Source organism: Lissotriton helveticus, chromosome 1_1, assembly GCF_964261635.1.
Source record: "Lissotriton helveticus chromosome 1_1, aLisHel1.1, whole genome shotgun sequence".
NCBI lineage: Eukaryota > Metazoa > Chordata > Amphibia > Caudata > Salamandridae > Lissotriton > Lissotriton helveticus.
This window is the reverse complement of record NC_136057.1, coordinates 447,282,102-447,309,144: the sequence shown is the minus strand read 5'-3', so window position 1 is coordinate 447,309,144 and position 27,043 is coordinate 447,282,102. Positions and strand designations below refer to the sequence as shown.

Genomic DNA, 27,043 nt, shown 5'->3' with positions numbered 1-27,043 from the left:
TACCGAAGTATGAAATTTATTAAAAATGGATCTACCTACACTTTTTGGTGGTGGTCAGGGCTTCATTGAAGTACATGTGTGGCCACCCGTACTGCACCCTAAAAAGTGGTACTGGCAGATCTATCCCCCAACCCTAATCGAGTCATGGCTATGCGACATCCTGTGCTGGCAGACACTATAACATAGTGTCAGTTTTAGGCGTGCAGGACCTTCCGTATCCCTACCCCTGTGCAGCTACTCGGTCTGGTGGTCACACATGTACTTCAATGAAGACCTGACCACCACCAAAAAGTGTAGGTAGATCTATTTTTGGTCCTGTGGAATTGCCATCAATAAATAACAGGCAAGAAACATGTTGACCTATTACACCAGCACATATTCCCACATACTTGAGAGTGGGAGTGTGCATTTTTTCTAGTTTTAACCAGGGTAGTGACCACAAATCATTAAAATTGTTCTGAGTCGACCACTATTCCCTGTTTTAATTCACACACAGCATCACCACCTACACCCCTATCTCACACCAGGGCCCTCACACGCACTGCACCCAACGGCTTAAGGATTAAAGATCGCCGCCAAGTAGGAACCCATCAAGGGCGCCTGATTGTGTATTGCAGCGCCAACCCGAGTAGGAGCAGACCCAATGACGAAGCAAGACACCTGCTTGTTGGGTGTGTGTGTGTCTTTTTCTAAAAAGGAGGAATCATCTCTCCTGCCCTTGTGAATGCCCACACAACAGGGTTCACTTGCGAGATCACATACTTCCACCTGCAACACTCATTAGGAACTGCATACTTTGTTGGTTACACAAGTTGCAGATAAGAACATTAAAAAAACCACTCTCGCTGTATCTGCTGACGCTAGGTGTTCACTACGCTCCTGTGTGTATCACCAGGTAGTGTTGGCAGAGGGTTGGAGGCATCTCACTCGGTTTGTAACTCCAGGCTGTGTTTTCCAATTCATGAAAGTATAATTTCGGCTGGTATTGGTGAAAAAATGAGAGGGAGTGCCTACATTCCAAGATAATTTATTGATATGTAGAGAAAATCAAGAAAAACACATTCAAAGACTGGATTTTGGAAGTTTCAAGCATTCTTTTTAAAAAAAACTTTTGTTTTCAGATTTATAAAAGGATCATTATGCGTATTTGTTCACTTTTCACATTTGTCAAACATTGTAACGATAAATCAATACCAGTTGCAAAAATACAATCATGATCTTATTCACCAGGCTTATAATCACTGTAACATCAGTGTAAGATTATAAAACAAGAAAGACCCTCACAAACATTCTCCCGCCCGTTCCGAATCCCCGGCAGTGGCGACATATATTGAAGTGCATAGATATCTGGAGAAATCATGTCCATTAGGCATTCAATAAAGCAATAAACAATGCAAGGATACAATTACCCTTCTCCTTCCAGAACTATGCCCCTTTCAAGCTGGGAGCTGGATGTATGACGTATGTTTTCAATGTATGAGCAATATGTGTCCCATATGTCTTTAGGACCTAGCTATTCACATTGCAGTAGGCCAAACTGTTCAGCCTGTTCTGGACAGTGGGGGCAGACTTACGCCCCCAATGCATAGCTACTTCCCTCTTTGCTAGCAGGAGACCTAGGGATGCAAGCCTCTTGATCTTCTTGGGGAAGTTGACTGTGTATCCCAGTAGGGCCACTTTCGGGGTGGGGATCAACGAAAGATTGATCATTTGCCCTAGCGTATAATGTATACGATCCCAGTAGTGCTGCAGTTTCGGGCATGTCCAGGTAAGATGTGCGAAATCGACATGAGGTGCAGAGCATTTTCGACAGTTGTGTGGCTTGGATGGGTCAATTTTGTGTGCCATAACCGGGGTGAAGTATATTCAGTGCAGAAATTTAAAATGTAGGAGCTTGTGTCTTCTGTTTAGGGAAATATCTTGCATGACTGTGCAGCATTTGGCCCATTGCTCATCGGTAATTGGTCATCCAAAGTCGGCCTCCCATGCGGCGCGTACTCTGTCGTCATTTATAGGTCTCAGAGCAGTGCATGCCTTGTAAAGTTTGGAAATTAAGTGAACGCTATTTGTGTTTTCTACAATCATTGTGAGGGGGAGGAACGAGGCCGGCTCAATTGGAAAAGACGGCAAGGTGGAGCGCAGGGCTGATCTGATGTGGCCCAGAACAAACCTGTCCGTGATGTCTCAGATAGGAAATGAGCATCTTCGAATAAGGAAAAGATGTGCCCCCAGGGTATAGATCACCCAAACTTGAAAGTACAAATGTCAGAATGCGCTATGCTAAGCGTTCCCCCGTGATTGGGATTAATCTGGGGTTGAGGATGGGTAGCGTCGAGGAGTACAATGTGTCCGCTCCCATGAGCCTGTTTAGTTTATTTCACGCCTAGCTCATGATGGATACGGTTTGGATGTCTTTGGGGATCTCTGGGAAAGCTAGTTGTTTAGACTGTGGAGAGCCTCTCCGGAAGAACAAGATCTGCTTCCGGTCTTAAATATGGAATTCGAGCGTCAGGGTTAAACCAGGAGTGAGCGTAACTACATTGGGCCACTACATAATATAATTGTAAATCAGGGACACTGCAACACCCCCCCCTGTCGTACGGCAACGCGAAGACTGACCACTTTACTCGCGCCTGTTTCCCTCCCCGAACCAGTCGGGTCAGAAGATTACGAAGCGTTCTAAAAAACTATTGGTGAGAGGAATTGGTATGTTGTTCAAAAAGTATAAAAATTTGGGTAGAACAACCGTCTTCAAAATCGCGACACGGCCAGCTAGCGATAGGGGTAGTCGCAGCCATCTCAATATTTGTGTTTCAAGCGTGTCAATGGCTCGTCCATAATTCAGCCTAATGATTTGGGCAGTGTCCAAATGTATATGGATGCCTAGGTATTTAACAGAGTCATTGCACCACTCCAAAGGGAATTCACATTCCCATGGTCTCGTGCCAGCTGTCAGAGGGAAGATGACTGATTTATGATAATTGATGCCTAGTCCTGAGAAACGTCCGAATCTGATAATTTCGCGAATCAGCTCGTCCAAATTGTCTTGGCGTGCCTGACATATAGAATCGTGTCATCCGCGTAGAGCAAAACCAGAAGGGGGCTAGTGTTGAATTGTAGGCCTCTATGTAAGTGATGTTCTTGAAAACGACATATCAGTGGATCCATGGCCAGGATGAACAGTAAAGGGGACAGGGGGCAGCCCTGGTCGGTTCCGCGGGAGAGCTTGAAGGGGCGATAGAGTGGCATTTAAGCGAAGTCTAGCTGTCAGTTTATTGTATAGCAATGCTGTTGTGGCGATAAAATCCATGGGCATGCCCATACGTCGCATGAACGAGAGGAAGAAGGCCATTCCAATGAATCAAAGGCTTTTTCCATGTCTAGGAGAATAGCTGCTGCGGAGGTTTCTGGGTTGATCCTATCTATAACGGTAAAGAGCGTTCTAAGATTTAACGATGGGGTACAAAACCAGGCCGTGCTGGGATATGATGCATTCCATTAATTGGAACAGCCGGTTGAAGATGATTTTGGCTAGAATGTTACAGTCGAGGTTTAGGAGGGGTAGGGGTCTGTATGACCCGCAGTGTTTAGGGTCTTTGCCAGGCTTAGGGAGCAAGATTATTACCGCTTCAGGAGTGTAGGGGGAAGGAGTTGCGCCTCCAGAGCTTCAGCGTAAACCTCAATCAGTTTGGGGGCTAGGAGATCTTTGTACTCTTTATAGAAATCTTCTGTGAATCCATCTAACCCAGGGGCTGAAGAGCCGTGAACAGTGTCTATGGCACCAATCACATCTGCCACAGAGATGGGTTCTGCTAGAAAGTCCTGCATGTACTTTACGAGAAAGACGAGAGCTATCTCGTTCAAGTATGTCTCTTGTGCCTCATGAGTGCTCCCTAGTCTGGTGGAGTACAGCTTCGAGAAATGTTCCAGGAATGTGTACCAAATGTCCATTGTGGAGGTGTACGTGTGATTGTCAGAGGTGTGTAATTCTGTGATGTACGTCTTGTGATAGAACGGTCTCAGCAACTGGGCCAGTACTTTACCGGGCCTCTCACCCTCACCATATCTTCTGGCCGTGTGGTATTTCCCCAGATATAACATTTCCTGGTCAGCTGTTTCCCTGTAGTCGTCCAGGAGAGCCAAACGTCGGCTCATGTATGTGGGTGACGTGAGTTGCGTGGAGGCACCGTCTAATGGCGTGATTTCGCGCTCAATACGGGCCAGTGTGTTACAAAGGTCTCTAAGGACCCTGCATGTTTGGCAATGCATGCACCCCTAATAACTGCTTTAAAGCCTTCCCAAAGAATTGGCCATGAGTCCACCAAGCCAGTATTGATGACAAAGTAGTCCTCAATGACCTCGCCAATCCCTGCCTTAAATACTTTGTCGTGTAGAGCGCGTCTGGGGAAGCGCCATTATCTTTCAAAGCCCTCAGAGCGGGGAACTTTCAGGTGAAGTTGGACAGTTGAGTGGTTAGAGTAAGTCCTGGGGAGGGTCTCGATTGAGGAGCACCAACCATAAACGTCTGGGGAAAGCAGCCAAAAGTCTATTCTCGTCCAGGTGTTGTGTTGGCCTGAGTAATGAGTATATTCAGTGGTGTTGGGGGTTTGTTTGCGCCAGACATCCAACAGAGTGAACTGGTCGCAAAGTTCCAACAGGGCACGGCGAGCACGCGGCTTGGAGTCAGTGTCCTTCGAGGTGCTATCTATCCCAGGACTGACCAATAGATTAAAATCCCCACCAACAATTTAGGTTTGCAGATCTAACCTGGTAAGCTGGGTATGCAGGGTTTGGAAAAAATCGGGAGTATCTGAGTTTGGAGTGTAGACGCATACAAGTGTAACATTTCTGCCCATTAGGGATCCCAATACTTCAAGATACCTCCCCTTGTCATCCCGTTGCACCAAGCTACGGCTGAATGGGACCCTCTTGTGTATTAAAATAGCTGTTCCCTACAATTGGTGCAATTGAAGATCCAAAACACACAAGATGATGGACGGAATGTTGCACAATGGCAAAACATTCACAGATCTGGGTTTAATCCATCGTTATTTTGCTCACCAAGCCACCCCAGTTCAGACATGGCCATATGCAAATCAGTCTTGACCCTGTGCCTCATGGGAACAGTCCAGCCCGAACTGCCAAGCCATGTCTTCCCTGGATCGGAATCAAGCATCCTAGGACCGGTTTCTGGCTATCAGCCGTCTTCAGTCAGGGTCAGGATAGCTTGACTCCAGTGGCCTAGTGAGCAAGGGACCCACGTCTGGGCATACCCTTCCCACATAGGGTGAACAGCAAAACACACAAGATGATGGACGGAATGTTGCACAATGGCAAAACATTCACTCCCAGTCACAGATCTGGGTTTAATCCATCGTTATTTTGCTCACCAAGCCACCCCAGTTCAGACATGGCCATATGCAAATCAGTCTTGACCCCGTGCCTCATGGGAACAGTCCAGCCCGAACTGCCAAGCCATGTCTTCCCTGAACCGGAAACAAGCTTCCGAGGACCGGTTTCTGGCATTTCAGCCTTCTACAGCCCGGCTTGCTTGAATCCAGTGGCAAAGTGAGCAAGGGACTCACGTCTGAGCATACCCTGCCAACATATGGCGAACAAAGTGGAACACTGGTGTCAAGACATGGATAGAGCAATGGTGGCTGAAAAAGCAGTCTTCATGCACAGAGGGTGCCCCAAAAAGTGGGAGCTGGTGTGGGGTAAGTGGAATTCATTCCGTGGCAATATTTGTAACCCCCTGGCAGAAGAATCAGACCCAGACTTAAGCGACTAGCCCACAAGGACTATTAGAGGGCCAGCTACATGCCCAGTTTTGGGGGTCCTGACACTCTGACAATTCCAGATGTGAATTACGGCAGCTCTCTACAAGGCATTACCTGTGTGTACAGCCAATAATGTATGTGTCATGACAATGGACATTGCTAAGTGCATCCAGCACTGTTTGTATTATTTTTGAGCAAATGACAATAAAAAAGTTAAATAAATAAATAAAATAGCTGTTCCCCGTGCATAATTGCTGTAGTTAGCAAAATATGGGCCCTCCTAATCCTTTCTGGTGACCTGAGGACATTTCCTGTGGACCTGCTGCCGTGCTACGAAGGAAAAGACGCCCGTTCCTACCCGTCTGACGCCCTGGTGGGACTCCTGCTCCCAGGGTGCACCGCACTGCCCTTGCTGCTGCTCGAGTGCCCAATTTGACTACAGCTGCTGCTGCTGGGGGAGGCGCTGTCATTGCGCTTAAAGCACTGCCTTCCCCCAAGCAGCGCGGGGCCCTCCTAATCCTTTCTGGTGACCTGAGGACATTTCCTGTGGATCTGCTGCCGTGCTACGAGGGAAAAGACGCCCGTTCTTACCTGTCTGATGCCCTGGTTAGACTCCTGGTCCCAGGGTGCACGGCACTGCCCTTGCTGCTGCTCGAATGCCCAAATTGACTACAGCTGCTGCTGCTGGGGGAGGCGCTGTAATCGCGCTTAAAGTGCAGCCTTCCCCCACGCAGCGCGGGGCCCTCCTAATCCTTTCTGGTGACCTGTGGACCTTTTGCCGTGCTATGAGGGAAAAGATGCCCGTTCTTACCCGTTTGACGCCCTGGTGGGACTCCTGGTCCCAGGGTGCAGCACACTGCCCTTGCTGCTGCTCGAGTGCCCAAATTGACTACAGCTGCTGCTGCTGGGGGAGGCGCTGTCATCGCGCTTAAAGCGCCGCCTTCCCCCACGCAACGCGGGACGCGCCGGGAGAAGCCCGGGACAAGGGCAGGGCTGTCTTAGGCCATCAGAGGTCGTCTGAGGCCGGGCTGGGCCACCCCTCTAAACTTTTACTTCTGATCAGTCCATATGGTTCTGTGAGTAAGCCTATGGGCATTTTGAACTTGTGAAACAGTATATGGATCCACAATATATGTTCTGCTCAAAAATTACAATCATGGACATTCTGTAAATACTGAAACGGATTATTAGCGGACCACTGTCTCAAAATTTTTTCTAAAGATTTAATTGTGGAAATTTAGTATTTATTTCCAAGTCTATTTTATTTTATAACATTGTTACGGCATATACGTAGTACCATGGTATAATATCCTGTGTGTTCTTCGCAAAAGCCAAGTATTGTGGTTCTGCATTAAGCCAGTTAGGTTCCATTTCTTATCTTGGCTAATTAGTCTTATTAGCCCTTGATTCCTATTCGTATTGTGGTATTTATTATTCTAAGTATTTCGCTTGGGTCTTTTGAATTGACTGTATTTTAAAATGAGCAAACGGAAAGTAGGAGTGGGCTTAGGAGTTTTGGGAACTCTAGATGCCTATTTGACTAGGGCAGAGTCAGTTCTCAACGATGAAATTATAATGACTGAGCGTAGGCTATCCCTGGGCCTCTGATTTTGTAGGCTTTCCACTACCCCTGCCCTACCAGATACTTTGATTACCCTTAATCACACTACCTCACCCCCTGTTCAACAAAGGATTCCCCAGACGGAGGCTGATACACCTATGCTAAATGGAACAAGGCTCTCTGGGACTCCGGAATCGGTACCTAGCCCCGCTAACTATAAACTACGGGGAAGGGCGCAGAAACAAAAAGCAGTAACTACCCGCCCTAAGAAAACTAGTACCATAGCTAAGAAAACCCGGGGAACCAGACACCCAGGACACATAGCGTCAGGGAATAAGGGGGTGACAGTGGTAGAAATACATGACATGGGTAATGCGACACAGAGAGATTTAATTAATAATGCTCAGAGTGATGGAGGGATACCCACTGATGGGGATTTTTGGGGAAAATTAGAGACTATGGTAAAAACCTTGCTAGAACCCATAGTACAAAAATTATGTGGGGTAGAATCAAGGCTACTGAACATAGAATCATTGCTGGTCAACCTTTCAAAAGTCAGTTATAGCAGACTCCCATAAGTCTGAAACCCAAGCATCGACTATGAATGACAGTGTAGGTGGGAATAGTGGCAAGGATGACGATCCAGTTTTGGTTAATATAAGGCCCCATGCTGCAGGTGGCCCAAGTAATCTCAGGGTGGACACGAGAGATAACATGGATTTAATACAATCCCCCAATATCAGAAGGACCTCTCCCTTGCCGGAGTTAAATCAGAGGATAGAGGAGGGGCCTTGCGTGCCCCAGAGCTCTTCAATTATTGATATCCTGCCAGAAGCCACCCCATATGTAGTTATATTGGGGCATGTTCCCGCCCTCCCACCAGGAAAGAATGACAATTATGGGCAATTGTTGAATAAAATAGTGCATTGGTTCTCCCAGAATACCCTAGACGGAGCCAATTTAATTAATCATATAATCATGGCACGCAGGGTTAACTGGATTGGTAGATCTAGTAAACAAGGGACGGGTGACTGCATTATTATTAACTTTGACAACCTCTATACTGCGGGTCGTTTACTCTCAAGGGGTCTTAGTTTACAGCCAACAATGGGTACCGTAATTCAACTATTACCTCTGGGGTTCTTCTACAGGCCACTATTGCGGAGGGATCCGGTGAGACTCGGCCTGGAGGAAGATCTTCAGGGGAACGGCTGGTCTAGGCCGAGACTCTTATATCATCCAGCTCTTCCTATGCCACTACAGATACCATCAAATAGACAAAATAATACCGGGTACAGACTACCAGTACACAATAGATATGAAACTTTGTCTGGCATGGAGGCTTGCGATCGACTTAGGGAAACTAGTATCTCAGGAGGGGGGAGGCCACCGTAGGAGTTGAAGAGGCCAAGCAACAAAGGGAGAGTCTGAATAATTTTATCTCTTGGAATATAGCAGGGTAGGCTGCCAAGTTAGGGGACCCCAGATGGACAACCTATGTTAAGCAATTTTCGATAATCTGCTTACAAGAAACTTGGTCGGCAGAATGTGACCTTTTCTTGGAAGGTTACAAGGCTTATTTTGTTTCAGCCACTGTATCCAATAGGGGGAGACCAAGGGGGGGAATGGTCATCTAAGTCTCCGTAGCATGTAAAATCTGTGTAGTACCCACCTCATACTTGGGCATCCTTGCATTAACAATACGTAGTGGGACCTGTATATTGGGTTTAGTAAACTTTTATAATTCATTCTCATCCTGTCCTGATCAAAGCAATATATCTGCTCTGAATGATTTTATCAATAACTCCATGAGTCAAAGCCTACATAACCTTATGGTTGTAGGTGACTTTAATATTCATTCATGTGGTAGCCCCTTACTGTCATGTATCTCCGAGTTGAGTTGTCCACGAATGCACGGATTTCATTTCGAGCATTCGGTCGAAGGGGATCGGCTAAACGATATGATTAATGACTTAGATCTGACATCTATCATGGCCATGTCGGATCCACATACCAGATTTACGGTGCCCACGTTTAAGGGCGATGGGAAAGGGACCTTTATTGACTTTGTCTTAATTACATCTTTAATGCAATCATTTGTACATTCCTTTTTAATTCTTAAGAGAAAATTTAGCGATCACAACCTTTTATCACTACATCTAACCGGCCCCTGGGTAGCTAAAACAGGGGAAAACCATAAATTGGGTCTATTGCACCCAATCAATGGAAAACGTAGACTAAGATGGTCGCAAGTAACTCCGGAGCTGATCGTTAATAATACAAAAGTTGCATGTGCGGATGAAATAGCCTTTTGCACACGGGGGGGCACCCATCTACAAAGGTGCTAGTGGCCTTCCAGACTATCACAGAAGAGGTTACGGAGTTGTTATCTGCTCCAGCCAAGAAACAGACAAATGTGGGCCCCAGATGGTTTGATCAGCACTGCTCAAAGACAGCAAAAAGGCTGAGGGAAGTCCTAGCCATCATCCCTAGAGTGCATGCCGACGTCATAGCGTGTCATAGGGATTACAAAGTAGCGTTAGCTACACGTAAGGGAGCCTTAAGGGGTGAGGCTTGGGGGAGCTATTGGACCCTGAAACCATTAAGAATAGCTCAAATTTTTGGAGCGTATTAAATAAACCATTCTTTGTTCAGGAGGCAGGAGGAGGCCTTGAATGTTTTATATCTAAGGAGGAATGGGAGGCTCATTTTGAGCAGATGTATGCCTGTCCCTCTGAACAGAAAGATAGGCTGGCTTCCGGCCTCAATGTTGCAGAAGTCAAGTTTGGGAGGGGTGAAATATTGGAAGGAATTGTAGGTTTAACAGCTGGTAAAGCCCCTGGTCCCGATGGGATCCCCCCCAGATCTTTTTAAGTCTGACCCCTCCTTTTGGGCACCAATACTGGAGTCCGTTTTTAACGCTGCGGCACAACATGGCTGCCCACAGTCATGGGCGACTTCTACTATAGTTCCCATTTTTAAAAATGAGGACAAAAGCAGTCCGCACTGTTACAGACCCATATCACATATAGATTCTATGGTGAAAGTAGTGGGGCGGGCTCTCCTGCAAAGGCTCACATTGTGGGCAGAGGACAATAAGATCATGTCCGACACTCAGTATGGGTTCTGCAGGGGGCGATCTACCACTGCCCAGTGCCTCAATCTTTTTTTGATATTAAGTAAGTACACAGTGGCACACAAGCGGACTGTTCACCTTGCCTTCATGGACTTGTCCTCAGCTTTTGACTGTGTGAACAGGAAGAAGCTTTGGCAGTCCATGACGGCAAAGGGGGTCGAATGCGGTATCGTAGATTTTTTAGAAGATATACATAGGGCCACCAGAGCAAACGTTAGGTTTTCCCAGGACCTGAGTGTGACAAAGGATTTTAATATCAAAAAGGGAGTCTGTCAAGGATGTATTTTGGCTCCCTTTTTGTTTAATTTTTATATTAATGACTTAGATAGCGTTTTGAGGGAGGTGGGGGCTGATTGTCCCAGAGTGGGACGCTGGGGTATCCCGGTCCTGCTATATGCTGACAATACGGTCCTCATATCCAGGACAATTGGGGTCTACAAGCACTTTTAACTGCATTTGATGCTTTTATGACAGACAGGGATTTAACAATAAATAACTCCAAATCATATATTAGCCAGGTAGGACAGTCACCAAAAAAGAACTTTCAATTTAAAGTGGAAGATGCTAAAATTCCCCTCACTAGCACGTTCTCGTATCTTGGAGTCCTTTTCGATAACAAGCTGAAATGGGGCCCTCACGTTCTGAAAAAGAAAGGGGACGTTGCTAGGGTGAATGCAGCAATTTTTAATTTCGCATCCAAATTGGGGAAAAAGCCTACTGGCGCAATGTTGCAAGTATATAAGGCCAAATCAGTGGCTACCGCAACTTATGACAGCGAAATTTGGGGGTATATCGCGGGAGACTGTTTACAAATTGTGGAGAATGTCTTTTTGAAACGTTTATTGTGTCTCCCACGAGGAACATCAAACCTAGCTGCTCATGAGGAACTGGGGATCCAGTATGTCAGTGATGCATTCTCCCTGCGTCCTCTGGCCTGCTGGTTACAAACGTGGTTAAACCCTGATATTCCCTTGACCCACATGGTTTTAAAAGACCGCCTGTCAGTGGATAACTCATCTGCAGTACCGTGGCTGAACTATATTAGGAAAGGCCTTGTAAGACTAGGGCACGTGACTTATTTGATAACCCTGAATTTATCAACAAGGGGGATGTGGAGGCAATAAAAATGGCTTTCCTCCTAGAAAGGGAAGCTAAAGAGGTACAGAAAACTAGTGTCAGGACATACATTATGTTAAAAACAACACCAAATACGGAGCCTTATCTTTTGGGTACCTTGTCCACGCACGACCCGGTTTCGGATGAACTTGTTTCATCATTTGCTTGTAAGGCCAAAATGTTCTGTTTTTAACAAAGAGGCAGCTCCCTGTGGCTGCGACGGAAAGTCTCCGCAGGAGATGCTGCATTTTATGTTTTTATGTAAATTGTACGAATTACCCCCAAACGCTATTTGGTCCTTCTTTTAAAAAAACTTAATTTTTGTCAGGTTAGGCCAGCTATGATGTATTCACAATTACTGTATGGCGATTGTATACTTTTTATACTAGAATTCTTAAAATCAGTTGTTAAGCATAGGAAGTCTATAGACTTATAATGAATTTACATTTTTTTTAAAGTATTTTAATAACTGTATGCTGCTATAGAGATCATTTAAGAACGCACTGTCACTTTCTTCCTTTCATATATTGCCGTCCCAATGTATCGTAACAATTATTATTTAGTGTTTTAAATTAATTATTGATGATACTCTGTTGTTGATATTATTTTCCACAATGAATTTTTATCCTGATGCATTTGTTTGTGTAACTTTTATGGTTTGTAATTCAAGACCGAAATAAAGTTTCTTGAATTGAATTGTGCCCCCCCAGCTAGTGCCAAATTCTGATGCATCTGTTTGGGGATGTGTGTCTCTTGTAAGTAAGGAATATTCACCATGTGACGTAGAAGATAGTGAATGACCTGTCTCCTCTTACGGGTGTTATTCAAGCCACGTACATTCCAAGACATTAGGGAGAGGTCTGAGGAAACATCTATATTACCAAACCTGACCATTTACATAATGCAACTTGTATATCATGGCATTGCAGCGACAAGGAACAGTGATGAACAATAGCGAACGATTCCACACAAATCAATAAGCTTGTATTACAAATGCAAATTTTCCCCCTCCTCCCCCCACCCAGCCAAACCCCAGAAGGGGAAGGGCCATTCCCAAAAAAAAGAATTAGTGTGAAGTACCAAATAGCTTTACGCTGGTATGATAATCCCAAAAAGCAGTACCTCAAAGTAAACCTAACCAATCTCAAAGGATACACCATGGGGGGCAGCAACGCCCAGCTAAGCTACCAGCTAATTGTAATAGCAATGCAGAGTGTCAATCGTATTCCCAATATAATATAAGAACAATTTGGCGTGAGTTAAGGAGCTGCGTCAGCCCGTGCCAGAGCTAGCAAAGAGATCAGCACTTGCGTCAGATCAACTGTGTGGAGGGAAGGGACCCGCTCCTATCCTGGCAGATTGATTGTTATTCTGTTTGTAGATACGACAAAACCCTTCTGCCTCCATGGAATTTTCAAAAATACGAGATCTGCCGTCCATGTCAACTTTCAGTCTGGCAGGGTAGAGCATACCGCATCGCAGTCCCAAGTTTCTTAAAGCGCCCCTGACACCATTGAATTTGCGTCTTGAATTCTGATCCATGGTCGTATAGTCTGTATAAAAAAAAAGTTTAGAGCCCTGCCAGTCTACATCTCCTCTCTCACTGGCCAGCCGGAGTGCTGCATCCCGGTCTCTGAAGTTCATGATGTGCGCCACGATGGGCCTGGGGGGGGGGGAGACCGGTGTTCGGGCCGGGTCCCAACGATCTATGTGCTCTTTCAATTACAAAGCCTAGAGTAAAGGATTCTTTGCAGAACAGCCCAATTAACAAAGACTTGACAAAAAGGTCCATGCGACCAGTGAGGGTCGTCTCTGGAACGCCCAGTATGCGTAGATTATTGGGGCGGCTGCATGATTCGAGGTCTTCATTTTTGATGGCTACCTCTTTTAGGATGCGCTCAACTCGTTCCAGACATTTAGCCGATTGTGAAATTCTGTCTTCAATACCTGATGTTCGAGCCTCCATTGTCGTATTAGAAAAATAGTCTTTGGAGCTATACCTACCAAGTAACGTGTTACCAAATAATCAGTCAGTTGGCAGTGAAGAAAAGTCAATCGTTTATTAGCAATCAATACTCTATAGAGGAGCCTCTCCGAACGTCACCCAGCCAGTGCGTGGAGAAGACTGCCGATTCACACTCAATACATGGCATATATACTTTCATGGCGTTACATGAGATCACCGTACATGGAAAATTACTGGTAGGCACAGTAGCTGAAAGGAAAGACCTTATATGGCACACAAAGCTTGTTTAGAAGTCGGCTTTTGCTATTATTGGGGAGGGTCAGGAGGGGTGACTCTCTTTCGTCTCGGTGCCTGGGAGCACAGGTTCGGCGCCTCCAGGAATGCGCTTATCACTTCTAAAGCCAGATGTGACCTTGGGTCTCAGTACAGGGAAGGGAGAAGATGAATTCAGCTGTCTTGTATAACTCAACTAACGGGGGCCTGCTTGACTGCTGGAGGGTAACACATGACCAACGTCCAAGTCTAAGACATGTAAGACAAAGTCTGTTTGGTTCCCTAAGTCGCGTACGAAGAATCTAATGTAAGAGCGGAGAAAGAGGCCTTGTCTAAACGTAACTAATTAATCGTATATATATGAATATAGATACATCATGCTAACATAAAAGTCTACAATGGATATAGAGAAATCAATTTCAATCCCTCAGAACCACCCTTTTAGCATGATGTAGCTAATCAAGAGAATCAGTCCTCAAAAATACCCGTGTCAATTTGCATCAGCTCCCGTATTTCTTGTTGGACCATTTGGGCTTTGAGTTTCATAGTGGATGGCTCTGTCGCAGAGGAAGTTAATTTTGATGCACAATAAGAACAACAAGCAGGTCCACAATGTATGCCAAGGCAACAAATAAAGATAACACCAGCTATGCCGGCCAATACCATCAGAATTGTCCAACCCCAGGCGGACAATAGACTCCAAAACCACCCTGAAAGGGACCAGGTACCAGTATCTGCATGTATTTCAGACGCTAATCGATGCAACCTTTGAATAGCCAAATGGACAGAAGGGGCGGAGTCAGGAATATACACGCAACAGGAGCTGACGATCACGTGGCAGGCTCCTCCTCGATCTGCTAAGATAACGTCTAGCACCATACGATTTTGAAGAGAGACGAGTCTCTTAGCCTGAAGCTCTACTGTCAAATTTGTTAGTATACCCGCTATGGTATTTATAACTCTCTCACCCACCCTGGACAGGCACCTTACTTCTTTGCTAGTGAGGATGGGCCCCCAAATAGGAAATACCCCCTTAACAATATCAATAAAGTGTTGTTCGGGAGTATCAGTTTGATCTATGTCAGATGTGTCTTATTCTCTTTTATCTCGAATTACAGGCAAACCTGTTCCATTTAACCGATGATCCTTATGATATTTAGAGGGCGCTATATAGACAGGTGGATACAGAAAAGATAAATAACAACGACCTGTCCATCCCCGCGGAAGCCATGTGTAGGCATTCTTGCCACAGACAAAATAACATTTGGAGGGGTTAATAACGGAGGCCTACTGAAGGTTCGGAGTCGATAAGTATGATTACAATGACTGTCTCCCACAGGAATGTGTTCTGTTCCCTGTACGCAGAATGCAGAGGTACTATTTAACATAGGTACCGGAATGGCTTTGTCATCTGTAACATTACAGTCCTGAAATTGCTGGAAGTACTGGGTAAAATAAAATTCTGCAAAATCGAGAATCTCATTCTTAAGCCATGTAACATTTTCATATTCGGTGTACAAGTTCATGCAAGCATTTGGGTCAAGCGATCCTTCCCCGTTATTACCCAGTGGGTCAAAACCCTGGTGTACCTCTATATAGGCCAGGATCATTTCATAGTCTCGTTCAGAGTTTCGAGATGAATCTGCCACATAATGCAGGTACATCATCGACAGCAATTTAAACCAGACCTCACAACTTCTCAAATAAGATAAGGGCAATGAAATAAAAAGATCATGTCTGTGCATGACCGAGGGCAACAGACCACAAACCCAACAATTTGTCGTATTGGTGGCACTATGCGTTTGATGCAACATTTCTACAAATACATTTTTAACATAAGGCTGACGGTGCCTTTCTTTATGAGGAGCCAAAGTAAGGAAATAATGCTCAGGTGGTGGAGTGGAAGTTCCTAACACAGTATGCATAGGATGATGAAATTCTAGATATAAAAATACGCTCATTATTACAATAAAAAATGCTGCAATGGGGATCACAAAAGCAATTTTTACACGTGTTGTCCAGGAAGAAAATACAGGTACATAAGTATGCACATACCGAGGAGCGAGGGGACGCTCCTCCTCGGGAATAAAACGACCAAAAGGATACATTCTAGCTAAAAGTCCAAACTACACTAAGGGACGCAGTCCAACCTGCCAGAGGGTACTTGTTTCTTGTGTCCGTCTAGAGCCTCACAGACAGGCTCCTATCGTTCATCAAGAAGTACACAGATCCATACGATGATTTTATATACAGGTGCAACCAGGGGACCCTCTTGAGCTTCTTAGTCTTTCTTTCTGAACAGAGCAATACAATACTCCAGCTCTCAACGTGTTCAGTCCAGTGTCTCGCTCAGCACCCCCAAACTAATCTAACAAGTTACCATAGTACTCAAGTCTTTCCCTATCTCCTGCCGTGTTCGTCGGGGGGACCGTGTTGCTTTCTGGGCGGCAGGTTGTGGCGAACATGACCTGGTGACTCCTGGTCAACAAACAAAACAGGTGAAGTGGCATTCATAGTTATTGATCTATCATGATCTCCTTGTACCACAACAGGGGCAACTGATTCCGGGGCCGATCCCACTACTGATGATGGGACCCCTTCCGTGCCCAACACTCCTTCCTCTTGCCTTTCAATTCCCTGGGCATCAGAGAAAGGAACAACACAGGGAGCTCTCTCACTTTCCTGGGACAAAACTCCTTCCGGGTTCTGTTGATCAAAAGGATGCGGAAAAGGTATTTTCTTCAGGTGGGAAACGTGTATCCAGTTTTTCCGACCGTTCACCTTCACCGCCGTCCGGGTGGCCAGCAGAATTTGAAGTGGCTCCGACCACCTAGGCTCCCAACTGGTTTTCCGTTGGTAATTCCTCACCAGCACACACTGGCCGGGCTCCAAACGATGTCCGGGACCCTCTGGAAGGGGCTGCAGCGTATCTGACACCTGTTGATGAACAGAACGAAGGTCTTTAGTCAAGGCAAACAAGTAATCTGTCATCATTGGATAATCAATCTCTCTAAAGGTTTTTTGGTCATGGGACACCCCAAACATTAGCTGGCCGCCCAAAAATGACTTCATAGGGCGATAGTCCTGATCGAGAATGGGGGATGATGCGTAAGGACATTAAAGCTAAGGGCAAAGCGTTGGGCCACTTTAACCCGGTGCTTTCCTTTACTTTGGCCATTTTCAACTTCAGACTTCCATTATATTTTTCAACCAACCCTGCTGACTGGGGATGGCGAGCAGCATGGAATTTCTGTTTATGTGTAATCCATTGCAGATATGCTTGATAAGATCTGCATTAAAGTGCCCCCCATTATCTGACCAGATCACTCTGGGTAATCCACATCTAGTGAAAAAGTCCTTGATCAAGGATTTGGCTGTTGGTAGGGCAGTGTTTTCCTTGGTGGGATAAGCCTCCATCCGTTTACTGAATGCGCAAACTACCACCAGAACGTATTTCAAATTGTTCACTCTTTCAAACTGGATATAATCAGTACTTCAAAAGGTAGGGACGGAGGTGCAAAACTGCCACTTAGGACAGGTTCCCGCCCTCCTGGATTATGTCGTAAACAAACTATACAATGCTGAACTAAATGGGCTGCAGTTTTGACAATATTAGGGTTATTCCAAACTGGGTCTAACAGAGCACAAATGCCTTTGGCCCCAACATGCGTGTTCCATGAGCCATAGTTACCACAGAATTCGCAAATGCATTGGGAAGCATCCATCTTTGTTTCTCACTTAGGTCAATCCAATACCCATTATCATCCAACATCCCCACCTCATTTTTGCCTCTTTTTGTATTTCTCGGACACTTTCCATGGTGCTATCAAACAGATCAGATTCCTCAACCCACCTGGCTGAACTCACGTACATAGGAGATACTTTGGATCTGGCAGTTTCCTTCGCTATTTGATCAGCAAAAGCATTCCCTTCTCCCACAGTGACCACTATTGCCTTGTGTGCACTACATTTTACAATCGCTACCTGTCGGGGTGAGTCAAAGCAGTTAACAACCTTAAGATTAAAGGGCCATGTTGTATTTGTTGGCCATGTGAAGTAAGGAAACCCCTTTCCGCCCACAATTTTCCGAAGCTATGAGCCACGCCAAAGGCGTACTGGCTATCGGTGTAAATGTTTACCCTCAATCCTTCACTTAACTCACAGGCTCGCAACAGTGCTATTAACTCAGCTGCTTGTGCGGAATGATAGGGAACTTGGGAAGTCTCAACTACAGTGCAAAGGGTGGTGATCGCATAAGCAGCTGTCGTTGTGCCATCTGGTAACTTAAAACAGGAGCCATCCACATACAACTCCCCTTGGGGGTCAGATAGGGGTGTGTCTGTGAGGTCTACCCGTCCCTTCGTTTCTTCCTCCGTCCAAAATATACAACCGTGTATGTCGTTATTTTTCTCGTCCGAAGGGAGAGGTAGTAACATGGCTGGGTTCAAAGTGGCACACCTTTTAATAGTGATATCGTGAGCAAATAAAATCAATTCATATCCAGTAAGACGTGCACTCGTAAGATCCTGAGTCTTGGTTTTATTCAAAAGTGTATCCACAGCGTGCGGTACCATCACTGTGAGGTCAGAATTTAAAACAAGTCCTTCCAACTGTCGGATGGCCACCGTCACCGCAGCGGTAGCCCTCAAACAGCGGGGAAGTGCTCTGGCAACATAATCTAATACTGCCGAAAAATAAGCACAAGGCCTTTGTTTACCACCAAATCCTTGTGTTAACACAGAAAGGGAACAACCTTCTACCTCATGTACATAAAGCACAAAAGGCTTTCGGTAGTCGGGAGTTCCTAGGACAGGAGCCGAGCAAAGAGCAGTTTTCAGAGAATCAAAAGCTTTCTGACATTCATCAGTCCAAGGTAAAGGTTCATGCACATTCTTAGTGGTTAGCTACAAAAGAGGTTTAGTAAGAAGAGAAAAGTTAGAAATCCACTGGCGACAGTAAGAGGTTATGCCCAGAAATGCACGAACATCACGTTGAGTACGAGGAACAGGCATGTTAAAAACAGTAGATACACGTTCAGGAGTTAGTTTCCTCCCCTCTTGCGATAGTAGATGACCGAGATAGGTCACCTCCTGTCGACAATATTGAAACTTAGAAAGGGATACTTTATTGCCATTGGCTGCTAAATTTGATAATAATTGGATCGTAGCTTCCTTACAGCCTTCCTCAGTGTCTGATGCTACTAACAAATCGTCCACGTATTGCAAGAGGACGTTCACTGGGGGCAAGGTCAATTCATCTAACAGTACTTTCAAAGCTTCACTATAAAGGCTCTCTATATAGCCCTTGAGGAGCGCGACAAAATCTAAAACTGCGCCCAGATAACGAGAAGCCGAAAATATGTCAGCTATCAGGGTGTATTGGAATGCTAAAGAAAGCATTCTTCAGGTCTATGACTGAGAAAAACTTAGCTGTTGGGGGAATCATAGTCAGAATTGTTGTGATGTCTGATACCACTGGGTACTGGGGTATTACTACTTTATTAATCTCGCGCAGGTCAATTACAAAGCGATAAGTATCAGCATAATTAGGACCACTACCCGTGGGGGCCTTTTTCAAGATCGGTAATATAGGGCTATTACAGGTATTAGAAACCGTTTCTTCCACCACACCTTTGTAAATTAAAACCTATGTGATTGTCAATAATGCTTTCTCACCAGCCGGCGAGATCTTATACTGCGGAATACGGAGCAAACGAGCATTTGGTTTTAGGGTGAAAGAGACCGGCGGAATATTTAAAAGGCCAACATCCGTATCACTAGTTGCCAACAATGTAGATGGAATTACAGAAAATTCCGGCAGTAGGGGTTAATTTTTCGCGAGTGTGCTGATCAGGCGTTTGAATAGTTAAATACACTCCATCCGGAGAGCAATAGATCCTTGCATGCAATTTCTTCAATAGGTCCAATCCCAATAAATTTTCCCCACAATGTGACGTCAACAAAAATGAAGAATCCACCGTGACGGGACCTATGGTAAACGAGAGGGGCTACTGGGATTCCAGAAAACCCAACTGAAACATTATTTTGCCCGGACGGAGCAGCCCCTGGGACCAATGAACGAGCAACCAAACTATTCATTGCACCCGTGTCCACTAGAAAATCCTCAACAGTCCCCATTAATTGCCCTTTAACATAGGGCCCCTTCTGGTCGATGGGTACTGCCACTAGGCCCCTACTCTGTCCGTGGCTGTCCTACGCATAACAATACCCATCTGGCCTGTCAGTTTCATAATCTTCGTTATAGTACTGTCTCCCTTTAGGATTATCAAAACAGTTTCCCCCTGCCTCACCTCGTACCGCCTCCTCTCTTCTCATGTCACTCCGATCAACTCCTCCTCATCCTCTTCCTCTGCCTCTCGCAGCTCCGTTTTGTGCTAAGAGGAAAGGACACTGAGCTCCCCAATGTCCTTCCTGTTTACAGTAAGCACATTGGTTTGCTACCAAAGTAACAGCTGGACCTCCTCCCCGTCCTGCTCCCGCCCCCTTGGAACACATCCTCTTCCCCCTGCATCTCTACCTCATCCTTGGGCTACCTGCTGCAATAACACTCGAGTCTTAAGATCCTTTGTTTTCTTGTCCGATCTATCTTTGCTTTAGTTTTCCCTATGTTCATAATATAGGGCCATACTCAAGATAACAGAAGGAGTAGAGGTGGTCCAAGTACTTTCGGCAGCCTGGAGTCGGGCAGATATTTCGGCCAACAGATTAGTTACAAAGCGATTAACGAATAACCTTATCCCGCCTTCCACTGACAAATCTTGCCCACTAAAATCAATGAACACCCCCTCAAATCAAGTAAAGAAATCAGACACACTTTCATCTTTCTTCTGTTTGCAAGCGGTCAATTTATCCCAGTCCACTTTTCGAGGTGGGATTAAAGAATGCATATATGTAATAATTCGACCCGGTAAAGCAAAAATTTCCGGTCATGGTTTATCTCTGGGTTTCTGATCCTTGTCCGAATCCTTGATTTGATCCCAAGTTCCTCCCAACTCGTTAACGTTAGGGTGGTCATGCACCGGTCGCCATACATCGACAGGGACCAGCAACCCGAAAAAAATTCTATATCAGCTAAGGTCATCACAGCCGACGAAGCGGCCTCAGTGAGTTCCTTATAATAGGCAGTGTGATTTTTCCGAGGAACGGGTAGCTGGGATTTCAGGGAAAGAACCTTGCTTCTTTTCCAAGGGGTATAGACCCATTGCTCTTGGAATCAGACTTCAAGGCGAGCTTGAATGATTTGATTACTATTATCCCTGACCACCGGGATTTCGGGGTGATAGATGGGATAAACTTCCCGCATGGGATGCTGAGAGTCCCAACTCGGGTATTTAGTGAACAGTCTTTCCCGATACTTCATTATGGTCACCAGATTCTCATATACATCTTCTAATCCTAGTTCAAGTTTATGTGCCCGGTCCACAATATCATATAAGACCTGCAGAGCTCTTCCATCTGCGAAACATTGTTCCCATAGGGAAATTAAACGATTGGCCATAGTTTCTGAGCCGTATTGCTGCATAACTGGTTCGTAATCCTTCATAGTTCCCCATATATCTGTAATCGCATAAATGGCGTTCCGCGCCCATTGGGATGCTTGAGCTATTACCATCTGTTTCTCCCTCGAGCCCACTGTAGTGCGGGTATACAACCGCTGGGCGCCCAGAGTCCTGGAGGCATGGGAAGGGGTTGAAACAATCATTGCAGGCGTCAACGTGGCCGACAAAGAAGGCCACGCTGCGGCCGGTGAAGCTAACTTTACAGAGGACATAATGGGAGGTGACGGGTCGCCGGTCAATAATGTAGCCGTGGCTGGTACTGAGGAGAAGGGAGTGAGAGTTGGCCCCATAGGGGTAGAGGCCGTAGTAACAGCCGGGGCTGTAGCTTGTGGGACGGACGAGGCGGGGGCCATCGCAAGAGGTATCGCAGGGTATACTCGTTGTGGGGCATTAGGAGGCGAAGGACGCACATCCAATAGATCCCCAATTTCATCTTCTGGCTCGGTTCAAGCTGTGTAACTTGTATCTGCCTGTAACCTGAACTGTCTATCTATACATTCAATATTTTTCTCAGTTTGTTCCCTATCATACGCTACAGCCTTCTGAGTTATGGTCTGAACATTTTTCATTTTGAGCAACTTCTCCTCTCTTATACGACAGCGTTTTGCCTCTTTCTGCCACCGCTTTAAAGAATCGAACATTACCTGCCAGCTTCTTTTGGCGAACAGTCGATCCTGTAAATACTGTATCTTTTTCTCATCGAATGATCCAGTTAAGGGCCATTGCAATTCCTCATTATCCTTGGTATATTTGTACCATAAATTACTAAACAAAATAGGCGTAAGGTCATGTTTTACATACATATCAAAATTTGGGTTGCCCTCTGGCGGAGCAGGCTGGCTTTCGTCCAATCGTCTGCTGTTACGGCGGCAACAACATCCAAAACATATTTTGTTAAAACACGACATTCTGTTTATCAACAATACACCCGTTCACAAGCTCTCAAACATGGCCATGTTTTCTCATTTTCAATCTTTCATGCAACAAAATACTACATACACAAGAAACGAACAAAACATACAATATATTACGTTGCCATGTCTTCTTCCAGAACCAAAAACAGCCAAAGAACGGAGCCCGTCGACTCCCGTTCGTGGAGAACTCATAGATTTCAACCACCATACTAAACAGATACCAGAAACTAACAGTCCCAAGACTACCAAGAGGCCATCAGACAGGGATTAACCACACAGACCGGCCTACAGACCATCCCGCGATCTCCCTGGTTCACATTCAGGACTTTTCTGACTGAGCCCGCTGCCTTAGCGTCGCTTTAGATGTGTCCAAAAGGCTATCCAGTTGCAACCATGGGCCTTTCCGAGAACAGTCCGGCCGGGTGCACACCACAAGTGTCACACCTAGGCGTCAGATTGAAACCTCTATTATTCACCAAACAAGCCTGTGGAGCATCTGCCCGTGCAGCCTCAATGCCACCCCGTCAGACCACCAAAATTCTCCGTAGTACCCCGACCACCAAAACCAAATACAGTTAACTGTTTCCAAGACGCGGCTCAACAGCGTAATCCAAAAACACCACATCAATACTGTTGGACTTGGCCCTCTTGGCAGGGTCATCCCTGGAATTTTTGCCTTCCTCCACTATTCTCTCTGACCTGTTTTTGTTGGTTTAATGACTCTGGGCACTTTACCACTGCTGACCAGTGCTAAAGTGCATATGCTCTCCCAATTTAAAATGTATATGTGATTGATGTCCATGATTGGTTCATTGGATTTACTGTCAGTCCCCAGTAGAGTGCACCAGGAGTGCCAGGGCTTGTGAATGCCAATACTGCTAGTGGGCCTGCAGCGCTGGTTACGCCACCCACAGAAGCAGCCTTTTAAAATGTGTCTAGGTCTGCCATTGCAGAACCTGCGTGCAGTCTGGTACTGTCATGCTGGCTAGGCAAGTGGACACACTTGCCAGCCACTAAACCTTCCCTTTGCTTCATATTAGTCACCCCTATCGTAGGCCCAAGGGCAGGTTGCATTGTAAGTGTAAGGTGGGATATGCCCTGATGTGTGTGGCATGTCCTAATAGTGAATTACAGCCAATTTTGTTTTTCACTATTGTAAGGCTACCTGCTCTCTTAGGCCAAGATGGGCTGCTGGACTTATTACACCCTATAATCCCAGTAGGCTCAGGGAACATGGTAGAAAGTCAAGTTTAGTATGCCTGAACTCAGAATAATAAACTACTTCTTTTAGTAAAGTTTATTTTAATATCCTGTGTTTGAAAATGCTACTTTTAGAAAGCTAGCATTTGCTTGCCTAACCAGCCCGCCTCTGCTAGGATGTGTATCTGACTGTCTGAGTTGTGTGAGTGACAGGGCTGGGGGATGACAGGTGGTGAATGCAAGGATTACACCTTGGTGGGAGGTGGGAGTGCCCCTGGACTCTGAATAGGGCTGTGCTCTGCCACCACAATGCTGGCTCCGCCCCCTGGGGAGCGACTGATGACTCAGCCCGACTCATGGCCCAGGAAGGGAGAAGCCTGTCAACAAAGTACTCCTGGCTGCCCCTGTCCACACAATGCTGGCTCCACCTCCTGTGGAGCGTCTGATGTGCCATCCCTGCTCCCTGAAAGGAGAGACTCAAGTTTCCCCAACATAGTGCTCAAGGACTGAAAGAAGTTATGCAGAGGCCCCCCTGGCCTGTAAGAACAAAAGAAAAGCTGTATAAAAGTAGGAGCCCTGCTCCTAGCAAACTAGATCCTGTTTCCCACAACGAACCTCTGCCCAACTAGAAGGAGAAGAAGAAGCTGGAAGGACTGGTCTGCTGTCTGCCTTGCTGAGGAAGGAGAGGAGAAGACTTATTGAAAAGACTTTGCTGACTTGTGCTTGAAACTTTCTCCAAGGGCTTGATTGAGCTTGCCCCCTGACCTGAATCCCAGGACTAGTGGGTTCTTTGTGCCTTGGTTCATCTGCAACGGAGCCGTGAGTTCCTCCCGCCGGAGGCAAGACTGCGCCCCCCTCCTAGAGTTGTGCCCGTTGAGAGCCTCGCTCTGCTACAGAGTCGCTCTCTGCCCCTCGGGTCAGGCCGCCTGCTCCTCTGCCCCTTCTCATTCCTGGAGTGCCTGGAGTGCTTGTCCGCCCCTCCCGCCGGAATCCTGGTCTTTACAAGCACACTCCCAAGCCTGGACGGACGCCCGTGCGCTGTGATTGCACCCGGCCGCCCCGCTGTGCCCTCTGACCTGTGGAGAGGCCGCGTGCGCATCGAAAAGACTGTGCGCCTCAGGGAAGCTAGCTGTACGCCTGGCAGCTCACCCGTAACCTGTGCGCACCATTCTGCCAAGCTGGACTGCCATTAAAAAGAATTGTGCGCTCCCACTGTACTCTGCTGGTGCCCAGTATGCTGAAATCCCCCCGCAGTACGAGCCACACAAGCTGGGTACGACTCGTACCATTGTTTTGCATTGCCTTGAAGCTGTACGCCGCCTCTCGCGAGATTCGTGAGTTTTGGTAGGGTCTCGGTGTACGCTTCTCACGCGAGATGCGTGAGCATTGGTAGGGCCCGGGGTTTTCTCCAGTGCTGAGCGTAGAAGAGCACTACGAAGCGCAGAGAGGCGCTTGGGAGCGCCGTACCTTCAAGGAACTGTAGTGTAGTTCCTATCATCCCAATAGGCTCTGCGCATTGGAATAATACCTACAGCAGTAAAGGCCTAGACCAGACGTTAACTAGGTCTACTACTGTCGATACTAGACTTAAAGTTTTGGGTTTGCCAGCTTAGCTCAGAGTTCACTAGAAACTTTCTCGAATGTTCAAGGAGGAATTAACTTCCCTGATTAGACAAGAAGGGATTTAGTTTCTGACAACCATAGAACATGACAACTTTGCTCTCCCCTAATCAAGAGTATATCTCGAGAGTCGTGTGAACAAAAGGCAAATTATTTTACTCAGTCAGTACGTGCATTCTTAGTCTCATCAGATTGTAGAGAAAAGGAAGAGACGGGCGTGTTCAATAAAAAGGTGTTATTTATTGATCAGTCTCTTTTCTCATACAAGAGAAATGGATCGATATTATTGCAATACTTATAGCTAAGTAAAGTGCATACATTATAAGCAATAGTATAAAATAATACTGTAAAAACATTGATATGGTTTCTAAGCCATAAGATGTTTTAAAATGAATAAAATATATTACATACACATATATACATTTGACTAAACGTACTCAACTGGTGTTTCTAGATACGCCTACCCCGTGTACCTGACCTAAGTCTAATACGTGGGCGGGAATAGAAAGTTACAGTTTAAGTTAAGTTTGTTTTTGCCAAGTGAATAACTAAAGAATTCTCCGTGAGGGGTTATTCAGTTCTGTACCTGGAAGTTAGGATGAATGAGGAATGGTATCTCTCTCTCTGGTCTCGATATTCCAGGCTGCCTGCGAGGGCTACCCGGAAACGCCGGTGCTGGATTTCTCGGCAGGAGAAAGCAGCTTCTCTCAGCGCGTCAGGAAGGCGGGGCTGCTGCCAGCGGGGTCTGCTCTGCTCTTGGCTTCGGCAAGTATGGCTGCTCCGTCTCGTCACCACGCGTGTGTTTGCATAGGGCAAGATAGGTAATATTTATACCTTTAAGGTGCCGAGATTGACGTAAGGATGGACATAGATACGTCAATAAGGATGTCATACGACTTGCTCGTTAGCACATTCTTTTACTGAAGTTCTCGGTGAAATCAAAACAATGGCCGCAGGGTTTTGCCCAGGTTGTCATAGGTTTGATTTGTTATGAGAACTCCGTATGCCTTATCAGGGGCTGGAGGAATATCGCTTGTCTAATTAGATCGCAAGCGTTATGACCTAATCAGATAACACGTTCCTGTGCCGTAGTGTGACTGCGTCAGATAACGGTATCTGCATCATGGGGGTTTTCTGCCTCATGGGCTGACTGCTAGTTAACTTGTTGGTTTGTTTAACTAGAATAGGGGGATCGATTCAGAACCTATAGGAATACATCACACCCACTCCACGCTAACTATGTACATATTTACTAATCTATGCATAGTATAACATAGTACAACATACTATAGAGTATAGTGTATACCTTACCACCCCAAAATACATAAATGCATTTTGAAATTTTTCAAATATACGGAAAAATTGCAGACATATGTATTGTATGCACTCAAGCTGTAGAAAAATGCCAAAGTAATCGCATTTGTATACATTATTGCTTATTTGGTATATGAGAAATTACACATGAAATGGCTTCTTAATACAGAAAAAAGTTCGAGACCATTCCATCACAGAATAAAATATTTGTAAACGTATCAGCGGGCAGCTAATGTCTGTAAGCTATCTAAAATTTAGAAACCTTAGTTCTCTAAGAATAGTTCTTACTTTAAGCAGAAGATAGTGTCCCGAAAAATATGTAAAAATATTTGGGGCTGCTGAAAAATTGCTGTCCGTGAACTGGAGGGAAAATCTGTTCATGTGACTTTATTTTTAAAGTTGAAGGCCGAATTCAGGGAACGCCGTGTGCGAGCTCGCTCAAAAGTCTCTATTTCTGTTCTGGAGAGAACATCATATCATTCAGGCTTTCGAAAAAACTGTCAACAGCTTCCTGGGAAAGTTCCACTAACTCGGAAATAGGTGTAATCATGCATTCTTGCGCATGATTGTCTCCATTGACATTC

The 27,043-nt window shown here is 45.7% G+C and overlaps 1 protein-coding gene and 1 long non-coding RNA gene across 2 annotated transcripts in view; one reads left to right on the top strand and one right to left on the bottom strand.

Annotated features, from left to right (window-relative positions):
* The window catches only part of LOC144811198 (uncharacterized), a 634,750-nt gene that overhangs the window by 251,193 nt on the left and 356,514 nt on the right, over positions 1 to 27,043 (bottom strand). The gene's annotated exons all lie outside the window — the stretch shown is intronic.
* The window catches only part of LOC144769813 (uroplakin-2-like), a 171,408-nt gene continuing 151,120 nt past the window's right edge, over positions 6,756 to 27,043 (top strand). Inside the window, exon 1 of the mRNA XM_078654009.1 lies at positions 6,756 to 6,856. The gene's annotated coding sequence lies outside the window, so the exon portion shown is untranslated. The remainder of the gene's footprint in view (positions 6,857 to 27,043) is intronic.